General features: G+C 36.7%; 1 protein-coding gene across 2 annotated transcripts in view; it reads right to left on the minus strand.

The window, feature by feature from the left end:
- mtus1b (microtubule associated tumor suppressor 1b) overlaps nucleotides 1-6,043 on the minus strand; it is a 49,722-nt gene extending 43,679 nt beyond the window's left edge. Inside the window, exon 1 of one of the 2 annotated variants that reach the window (XM_039674733.2) lies at nucleotides 5,943-6,043. The gene's annotated coding sequence lies outside the window, so the exon portion shown is untranslated. Of the gene's footprint in view, nucleotides 1-5,186; nucleotides 5,321-5,942 lie in introns of those variants that run through there. The other variant, XM_089132416.1, reaches the window with a different exon arrangement.
- Nucleotides 6,044-11,486: the final 5,443 nt, after the last annotated feature.

Genomic DNA, 11,486 nt, shown 5'->3' on the forward strand with positions numbered 1-11,486 from the left:
TATGTAATGTCTTTCTTCCTATGTGCTCAGCTCAGATAGCAGTGGGATGACGTACATGACCATTGCCTGCATAGCTCTATGAGTGTGTGTAAGGTTGTCCAAGGCCACTATAATCTTCTGAGATTGATAATTACTCTTGCTTTAACATCACAGATTATAGCGATAGCGAGAGAAAGTGAGAGTGAAAGAGAGAGAGAGAGACATATTCTTGCTGTGTTAGGGTCAGTCCTCTTATCCCCAGGGTGTGATGAGAATAAGAGAGGGACATTTGCTTGCATTGGGTTAACAAAGGTGAGGTTACAACACATGTCAGATTTCTCAACACTATCTGTCACGGTCTCCACACACCCGACAGATTTGCATAGCTTTCTATAAATTTAAGTGCACATTGACAAAATGCTTTGGCTAACAATAAAAGCGAGCCCTGCTGTGCTGCACTGCGTGCCTGTCAACTGAAATAACTCAAGAGCGGACATCACACTGGGATAGAAAGATCTAAGGCTAAATCTCCACAGCTAAAATTCGTAAAGAACTAAAAATATAGCTATATTATTTCTATATATAAAAGACTAATTTAATTAAAAAAATGCCTCCTCTAACTAAATAAACAAATGTAAATCATGTTAATGAAAGGTAACTTACAGCGTTGTGCCTGAACGCGTTCATATTTTGGGCGAACGTGAACTGAACTTTACGTTACTGTGAACGCGTTCATTCTGGTGTCTGTGAACGGACATTCTCTCAGTCTAACTTTGTACAATAGGGTGCCAGATTTCTATAGAGCCTTCCAGGCGAAAACCCTGCTAAAACACACACAAACAGGACTTAATATGTGGCGAAAAAACACCCAATCGCGCCACGGCCGCCGTCGACAAAGCAGTGACGAACTAGTTCATTTTAAAATGTGTCAACTGAACTTTGAACTAGTTCATGTAGAAAGTGAACTGTACTCTTTTTTTTATCAAAAATGCACTAAAATTAGCAATATAGAGTGCAGAAGTGATGACGTCACTTTGTAGGACAACTCGGAAGCTAGCGGCGCATGGGTTCCCTCGGTCGAAAAGCAATGCATTTTCCCCATAGACTTTTGGAAAATCGCAAAAAATAAGATCTGTGTTCAACAAAGAGTTGTGACCCTTACACGTTTTGTCTAGCAAGATAATCTTTACAAGTTAATCCAAAATTTATATATAAAGATTTAAAAAAACACAATCAGACACAATAAAGTTTAAAAAAAAACACAAGCAGGTTATAACTGCGTGTTCTATGTCAGAGATCAAAACGTGAAAATATTCAGAGGCTTTGTTCACCACAGACCTTATTTAGCAAAAACCCATTCAAAAACCCCATAGGCTTTAGAGCGAGGGAACCGTAGTGCTAAAATGCTAACTCACTTCCGCATTTTGGCCTACAGAGTGACGTCGTAACTTCGGCACTCTATTGCGAAATATTATTAAGTATACCTTCATGCATACATATTTAAAGTAGGCAATGCATTGTTGCCATTTTTCAAAAAAAGATTCCACCCTGCCTCTGTAACTTGATATATTTATATATAAAGTTGATTCTTAGGTCATCTGAGACAGTTTTGAAGAGAGAGAGAGAGAGTTCAAAGAATTCTGCAATTTGGGACAGAGTGCAAACATGTGCCTGAGTTTACAGGGGAAAAGTTTTATTTACATGTCAGAACTGTTGGGATATATTTTAGGTTTAGTCGATGAGCTCTATGGCGTAGTGGGGCAGATATCTAACACCCAATAATCATCCTCAAGCTATAGGCCTAGTTTCGTCATAATCATATGATGATAATTTAAAACAAATAATCTGCGAAAGATGCGATTCAAATGGACTGAGGATGTAAAAGTGATTTTTGCCACAGTGCCACAAACACATTTCCCCTCTAAAATTATTGTGCTTAAACTTAGCAATTAAACATACAAATGTTTTGTTTTCAAAATCCACCAGGCTTAAAAATCTGAAGTTGCATGTGCATTTAAATGGGAATGGTGCTTTATGGCATCATTACACCAGTGAATGACTGACATCAACCCAGTTTTTTTTTTACAAGTCTACCCACTGGCCCTCTGGGCAAAAGAACAGTGAAGCGAAGGGTGGCTAATGCTTCCATCCCTGATGGAATGATCCAGAGAATGAATGTGATGTTCTAGGACTGAACTGAGTGGATTTCTAGAACAATTCTCAGAGCCTAGAGCCCCAGCAACAAGAGAAGATGGCCTATGAACTTATATAATCAATACTGAGCCGGTTCGCTATCGGAAAACCCAGGAATTAAGTTTCAGTATGACCTTCCAATGAGTCACAGTGTTTCTTTGTCAATAGGATACACAATACATGTGTGTTTGTCCCAGAACTAAAATGACAACATACTCCACCACTATAGTCTTACGGAATATCTGATTATATTTCTGCACAGCATCATTTCACATTTAGCACCTGCATAATTCCCCAGGTTAATATTCATAATTTGGGAAGCGCAGCCATTCTGTAACACGGCTTTTAGTAATTAGGTGGATATTTCTATTACCAACGAATCACGCTGATGACCTAGAATGAAAATATTTCAACATGTGAGGATGAAAAACTGCTATGCCCTCTTAAACCACCAATGAATGACCTGACAAAGCTCTTAGCATTACAACTATTTTGGGGCACTTGGCATTGTCAAAAAAAATGAGACAAACAAAAGAGGATGCAACCTCAACTGTCCTTATATGACTTAAAGCCTGTGCAGACAGCCCTGATCATCTTTGTAGACAATGACTTTACACCTCTGCTTAAATAACATATATTATTAAGGTGGCCAGTTACACCTCCTTATAAATGTCAGTCTTTCCAAGATGCTGGGTGAGATTATGCAACAGTGTCTCGGTTTTCATGCTAATCTCTCTTTCTCATTCTATCAGCACTAGTTTCCCAATGAGCAATCACTCTTGTGTAAAAAAAAAAAAAATGAAATGAGCTATTGAGTATACACATGAGAAATGTGTTATTCCTCTTGCCACGTCCCACTTAAGTCCTAAAAATAGGCTCAGGAGCATAGGACGGAAGAGAGGTGTCTCTCTCAAACATGCAGACACCTATCTAATTGCCCTGGTCAGGTAAACGTAAACGTAGACGCAGCCTGAGGGCTAAAGCTGTTGCGTTAAAAACTGTTCCATTGAAAACAGCACTAACTCAGAAACAGATGAACTTTGCACAATGTGATAACTTTACTTATGCTTTCTGATAACAGTCTTGTTGCATTGCACAAGCAGAGCAATACTATTAAAGGTATCTTGAGAGTGATTTTTCTATAGTGAAACTGTAAAATAAAAGATTCCAGAATAAAATATAGATATAGAATGAGTATTAGAGTGTGTGTGTCTCTCTGCTGTGTAATTATACTGCATAGTTGAGTATTAGCCAAAACTGATCTCATTGGCTATTTGGCTTATTCTTAATGCCTGAGCATCAAGTCCAAATTTGCACAACTCTACACAGGCCATAAATTAAAGAAAGATTGAAGAAAAAGCTAAAGATCTACTGGTGCTTGAATTCATAGGCAATCATTAATGAACTAAAAGTCAGAGGACCCTGGGTTAGTTAATATTGGTTTAGTCAGTTTTTCTGGTTATCCTGAATGTTATTTACAACAAATCTGGTAACGCTTCCTTTTACAGTACAGTACTTACAGAGTACTTAAGGTAAGTACATGGAACAGGGGTAGGTTTCGGGGTAGGATCAGGGTTAGTACTAGTTATTACCCAGTAATTGTAGTTAATAAAATAAGTACATATAGTATTTACATGGGTAACTGGACTGTAAAAGGAAACGTTACCACAAATCTATATGGTGACATAAGATACTAAAACTCATGTAATGCCATGAGTATTCTGAAACAAGTATGTACTTGTTTATTTGCATATACATGATCAGATATGCAGTGTGCTGTTGTTTGTGAGCTGTAATTACGCTGCTTAGAAAAATAAAAAAACACATGACCGCATATAGTGCTCATGGCTATGATGATGACATTAATACATAAATGAAGAACGTTCAATATATGAGAAAGGCAACGAAAAAAATGGCTAATCATTTTTATTCTACTTGTGTGCGTGTGTGAAGCCACAAATTAACTTTTTTTTTTTTTTGGACTGAAATCAGCTCAATCTAATGTTTTCCCATTAGGTTTTTATTACATCCGATATACTTGAATGCATTTTAGCACAGAAAGCAACAGGGAAATGCGAACTCTATGTAAAATCAAAATGTGATGATGGATAATTTTTTTTTTTTATTAAACTAAATTGCCATTCTAGCGCTTACGAGGTTATTGTGTCTGAAGTCATTTTGAGCCTTTTTACAGCCTTTTTATGAGGAAGATCATTTCAGTCAAACACTATTATAACCCATCTGTATAAATTTAGGAAGTTTCACATTGAATATTCTCAAACAGGTTAAGGCACCCTTAATTCCTCTGGATTTATCTCGGTTCCCAAACACTTCTGTCAGAACCAAACAGTTGCCATAGAGATGAGTTGTCTACTTTGGTATTTGCACTGTCTCCGAAACCAAAATACCCACAAGCCTCAACAGATGACTCGTTAGTTAATTAAGTGCAAAAGTGTGGTTAGCCTTTATGAATTTCATTAGACTAGGAAAAGTAAGGTATATACGTACTTACTGAAGCAAATAGTCATATAACACAGTCACATCCCTCTAAAGCAGTGATCGTGTCTGGTGCATTTTGACTTTGGTGTATGTAATGTTGTGGCAAGGATACATGCATAACAGATCAATAGATCACTCTGGTTATGTCAAAGAGCATCCAAAAAGAGGATGCGCTCTAATAACTACATCATTCATATGCCACAGTGATTCGGATTCTAAGAACAAACACACTTATCAATACTAGCATGATCACATGCACAATTAAATCAACATTACATTGCATAACAGTACATGTAGTAAGTGTGGCACCATACAAGTGCATAGATTGGCGAATATGCTCCAATGGTGTATAAACATCCACATTCCAATCCTAATATAAGTTATTTAGACTGAGATTGATTGAAAAAGCTGCTGATGACCATGAAAACATCATTCTCCTCATAGAGCTGAAGAAAAGTTAGAGGCTCTGTCGCGCAACTACGCAATTAATGATTTACATGACACAGAAAACGTACCTGCTTTTCAAGTGTTTCCAATCAATCCTAGAGTGTATTTGATTTTATCAAAATGCACATTTCCACAGGTAAACCAGTCCTGGACAGAATGTCCTGCTTCATGTGATCCAAAAGCACTGCAAGAGCGCAGTTTCAGACTGAGCGGAGACTCATAGAGAGAGAGAGAGAGTGAGAGAGAGAGAGAGAGTGAGAGACCCCGCCCTCTATCTGTAGCTGCAGCCAAATCGTGCCGCAGTAACCAACCAGAATTGACTCTGTGTGTGTGTATGTGTCAGAGAGCCAGTGACTTTTCGGAGGTAGCCCTGGAATGCATTTTTCTCCCCTTACACAGAACCATCCATGCCAGCATACGCAGCAGCAGGGACAATCCTTCCTGCTCTGCGACATATGCATTACACACTGTTGAAGAGTGCTGGGGTTTTCGCGGCAAACAATGAGTCATGAAGCTTGAAGTTTACTGCTGACTAAGAATGTCTGTGTGTGTGCATGTGCGTATGTGTGTGTGTGGTCCAGGTAAACCCTACGGTACGAGGACAAGATGTCCCCACAAAGAAGGCAATATCTGAAATCCTTGTCCATGAGGGAACATTTTTTGATCTCCATGAGGAAAACAGCTTCAAAAATCATAGTTATACTAAGTAAAGTACATTATAAAAATCATTAATTCTATGAAAAGTCCCCATGAAACATGATAGCACAATGTGTGTGTGTGTGTGTGTGTGTGTGTGTATGGGAGCGTATGGGTGGGCAGATTACCTCCTTCTGGCTGTAACTTGTGTAGAAATAAGGGGCCCTCCTGTGTATATTAGAATGCTTGGTTGCTAAGCAGCCGATAGTCTGCCCATGCAGTTTTAGACCTAGTGGATGAGAAAGAGAGAGAGATGGTGATGATATGACAAACGAAAGACAATATAAAATGTGCCAGTTTCACTAAAGTTGGTCTTAACTCAAAATAGGAGATTAAAAGCCCACACAAATCTGCTCAGATTAACAGTGATAATCCATCCGAATGCATGTTCATTGAGTTCACAGCTCCTCTGGAGAGTGAGATACACTTTATGACCACCACAATCATCTCATCATCAAATGATTATCAATATTATTATTATTGTGTACACTACCATTGAAAAATTTGGGGTCAAATGCTGTTCTTTTGAACTTTCTATTCATTAAAGAATCCCGAATGTATCACGGTTTCCAAAAAAAATATGCAGCACAACCGTTTTCAACATTGGTAACAATAGGAAATGTTTCTTGAGCCGCAAATCAGCATATTAGAAGGATTTCTGAAGGATGATGTGACACTGATGACAGGAGTAATGGCTTTAATTTGTGTAATTGCACAATATTACACAATATATTATTATATTACAGATTATTTAAAATAATCAAAGACTTAGTGAGACATACACTCACCTAAAGGATTATTAGGAACACCATACTAATATTGTGTTTGACCCCCTTTTGTCTTGATTCATTGATTCAACAAGGTGTTGAAAGCATTCTTTAGAAATGTTGGCCCATATTGATAGGATAGCAAGCATCTTGCAGTTGATGGAGATTTGTGGGATGCACATCCAGGGCACGAAGCTCCAGTTGCACCACATCCCAAAGATGCTCTATTGGGTTGAGATCTGGTGACTGTGGGGGCCATTGTAGTACAGTGAACACATTGTCATGTTCAAGAAAGCAATTTGAAATGATTCAAGCTTTGTGACATGGTGCTGGAAGTAGCCATCAGAGGATGGGTACATGGCCATTAAGGGATGGACATGGTCAGAAACAATGCTCAGGTAGGCAGTGGCATTTAAACAATGCCCTATGGCACTAAGGGGCCTAAAGTGTGCCAAGAAAACATCCCCCACACCATTACACCACCACCACCAGACTGCACAGTGGTAACAAGGCATGATGGATCCATGTTCTCATTCTGTTTACGCCAAATTCTGATTCTCTACCATCTGAATGTCTCAACAGAAGACTCATCAGACCAGGTAACATTTTTCCAGTCTTCAACTGTCCAATTTTGGTGATCTCTTGCAAATTGTAGCCTCTTTTTCCTATTTGTAGTGGACATAAGTGGTGCCCAGTAGGGTCTTCTGCTGTTGTAGCCCATCCGCCTCAAGATTGTTCGTGTTGTGGCTTCACAAATGCTTTGCTGCATACCTCGGTTGTAACGAGTGGTTATTTCAGTCAAAGTTGCTCTTCTATCAGCTTGAATCAGTCAGCTGGTTTAACCAAATTTGTTAATATAATGAATAGTCTCAAGTTTTGTAATGGCTAATGATCCAGACAAAAAAACTTGGTCAACTCGGTTTACTCTGCGGCCTAATGCTAGCATTTAATAGCAAAATGTACTTTATTTGCCAAAACAATAGTATTATAGTTTTTGCTTCTGAAGACAGAGTTGCATCCCAAATGACACACACTAATAGTCTACACTATATGCACTATGTACTCAACCACGTAGTGTATGAACTTTATACGATTTTTTGTCATTCAACACTGGAGTCTTATATTTCTTCCCTGTCCATTAAAGCTGCAACAGTTGTCCGACATCAACATACCACTTTTTTTTTTTAAGTGCATCATCCAGGTATTTAAAGTGCACTTTTCTTTTTGGAATTTTCAATGTGAACACAAAATTTGCACTATTCATACTACAAAATGGCAGAATAGTGCATAAGTATGTGAATTGGGATGCACCTTAAATCACACAAAAATACAGCATTTTCTCTGCTTTACAGTCAAAGAGATATAAACATTGAGGAGGGTATAATAAAACCAAACTAAGTGTTGTAAATGATTTAAACACAATGCTAAATGGCTGCAAGTGTGTTCTGGGTGGTTGCTTATTGGTCCAAGTTAAAATAGCACACCAGTTGATATTCTGACTTAATAGCGGTGTGAGAGCTGCTTTATCAGTGAACTGTGGTCAAGTGGTCAATAATAGACTATGGTATCTTCAGTCTCACAGCTGGTTTTCCAGATAAACTCCATGAATTTGTGCCAAGCTTATCATATTAGACGCCAAGAAAACACTGCTGACATGCACTGAGACAAAACACACACACATAAACAAACCAAGAGCATCAGTGAAGAATGAAGCTGTGGAAAGATATTTTGTCCACTTCACAACACAGTCAACTAGTTATTATTCAGCTTGTACAATCTTACAATTAACCAGCGTTATTCTGCAAGAAAACAAAATCTTTAACACATAACACATTATGTGTAGAAAAACACATAACTACAACAACACACACACAAACCCCAGCCAGTAACCATAACCACAGCTGTAACAGCACTGACATTCAGTACGTTTCAGAGTGCTGTGTAACTGTGTTTTATGCTCTTAAATAGACGGTTAGAATGACATCTTTCTGTTTGCCTTTAATTTCTCCTGCACTGTTTTGAGAGATGACAGTATCTCTCAGTGTTTTTTTAAGCTTATTCAACAGAAACAACACTACATGTGCACATACATTTTAACACAAGCACATACAAATAATTGTGCAATGAATGCTTGACCTGGTAATGTTATCAGGTTAAAGATAAATTTGATTTGTTTGTAGAGTTTAAGTGAATCGACAACAGGTTCACTTGGGAGAATGTCAGCGTTCTGGCTTATCAAACACCCCTATTACAATGGTGGTGTTTGATAAAGTTGATTTGGTATTATAACAATAAATAATATAAACATCTTTGTATAAATATATATTTTTTTGGATTATTATTATTTTTTTTCCAGTAGCCTGCTGGTCATATGTTTCTCAGGCTCCTTGTATTAAACTAAAAACCTATATATAGAAACACCCAGAGCTCTCAGGGGCGTGTGGACATGGGCATTCAACCTGACCACAGACTTCAACGTTACTATAGCGCTTACAGATAGAGTTACTAATAATATTTACTCAACAAAAAACAAGCCATTAATTCAATTGTTGGCCTGTTCACTTATTTAGTGAAGCAAAGTGAAATCAGGTATGTTCGGAAACTTTATGATACCGTCTGCACAAATGTTACATTCCGAAGAGGTAAAATAACATGTAAGAGTCATTTGGTTCATAAATTGGGTCATTCTTTTGGTCTGTTCTGATTTTTTTTTTTTTTTTTATAAAGCCATTTATAAAAGCAATAAGAGCCTGTAAATATAAAATCCATAATATACAATAGAGATTAATGTTTCATACAAATACCTGTATATCAACCTTAGTTATAATAAAAAAAGAAAAAAAGAATTGCATGTCAGGACAGACAGGACACATATGGCAAAATCGGGGGCCAGATAATAAGGTAAAATTATTATGTACTTTGTTTATTGAATCTTAAATAATTACAGTATGACATCCCACCCTTACTTTATCTGTTGTCCGACCGCATTATTACAATTAATGGCAAAAGAAAAGTTTGGAAATGTGAACTGATATTTCCTACTAACACACAACAGCAAAAGATATAAATAACTGTCTTAGACCCATTTTCTTTTGTGAAAATACTAATATGCCAAAGACTTTTGCCCAGTGCTGTATTAAATATATTAAATTGATCATAGACAAAAAAAAAGACATCTGCAATGTTACAAAGGGATGTTGTTTTGAACTTTCTATAAAAAAAAAATCCTGAAAAAAAAAAAAATTGTAAAAATATGTTTGTTTTTTGTTTGTTCGTTTGTTTGTCAGACATTACTGAGAAAAGAGAACAAATTTGCGATCAGGATCAAATATAAGACGTAAGCAACTATCTGTTTGTTGAAAGCTCTTGTTAAAGCAGAATCTGCAGGTTGATTCCCCTGAAAACTGCTAACGTTAACGTTAAACTGCCAACGTTGGCTCAACCAATGGCGATTGTAAAATTGCATATTTCTCAAAAATTATACAACACTTTGCGGGCTTTGTGAGTTCATAGATTAAGACCAGTATCTATAAAGTCTTTATCGAGTTAACAATATTTAAATAAAGATAGTCAAATATAACTTATTTTTATTGTTCTTATTTTATTTTTGCTCTCGTCTTACCTCCGTTCTCACAATCTTGACTGCCTGACAGGCTGTTGTGTTGGGCTCATGAATATTAATCACGTTGTCTTGTCTGCGTCACAGCCGTTTAAAAATATCATATTTAAAATAAAGTAATTAATTTAAAAAAATCATATTTAACGGCTCTGGTTTGCGTTGATCTCTTGCTGAAATCAAACAAATGACTTAACGGTTTGCGTGTCAGTCACGCCCACCCCTTGGTAATAGCATAAAACATACAAAATAGTAACTTATTGTACAAGTTAAAGAAATTTACTATGAACCTCTTTATGAAATCCTATTAATATAAAAGAAACAAATAATCATACAAGTATATAATTATACAGTGATATGTGGTAAATGTTAGGACTAGCCGCTGACACGTTCACGTATATTTATCAGAATCAGTTAAAACCAATAATAAGCAATACAATTGGACATCCGAGTTATATAAACCTGGTGTGTAGCCTAAATGATGTCCCATTTTCCGAAGCTGTTAGTTGAGTTGTCCCATAATAATAGGGGGTTAGAATGGATTGGATTGAAAGTTGACAGTCAAAAAACAGTTAAGTTTTAAACTAAACCAAAAGAATAGGCAACATCTTTTGATTTTGAACCAGCAGCACTCCTCTGACATATGATTCTGTACTTAAAATAAATAAATTATTATTATATTTTCATAGCTAGCGAAAGGGGAAACATATTTCAGAGCGCATCTAATAAATAGTTCAAATTATTATTCAAGGCTGTAATTTAGCGCCACCTTCTGGACAAATGTTGAATCCACAGAAACAACATTTATTGTAATCAAGTAAAATAAGATTTTTTTCTTTGAAAAGAGAGATCATAACATTAAAGAAGCAATTCATGTTGGAAATGCATCATATGATCAAAGGCCACTGAAATGAAAGGGCAGTCAAATTGTGAAACATTGGTGCATTACAAAATACAACAGCACAAAATACTGCGTGTTCACATGATAAAAATCACATGATAAAAGACAAAAGATTCAGTCTCAGCCAATTGTAATCCAGTGACTGGAAATCAACTTTAAATAGACGTAATTAAAGGATCGAACCACTGTAAATAATTGAAATCTTAGAAAGGCTATTATAAACCAATCAATACAACTATTCAGATAATACAGATCTTTATTCGGAGCCTTACATAGATTGCCTCTGAATATACAACCATATTCTTGTCCATATTTTTTATTGTTTCCAAGGGCGATAGTCTGTATTTTAAGGGATAACGTTACATAGGACGTAGATGCTTGCTCATGC

This window comes from Pimephales promelas, chromosome 6 (assembly GCF_988280905.1).
Source record: "Pimephales promelas chromosome 6, fPimPro1.hap1.1, whole genome shotgun sequence".
Taxonomy (NCBI): Eukaryota; Metazoa; Chordata; class Actinopteri; order Cypriniformes; family Leuciscidae; genus Pimephales; species Pimephales promelas.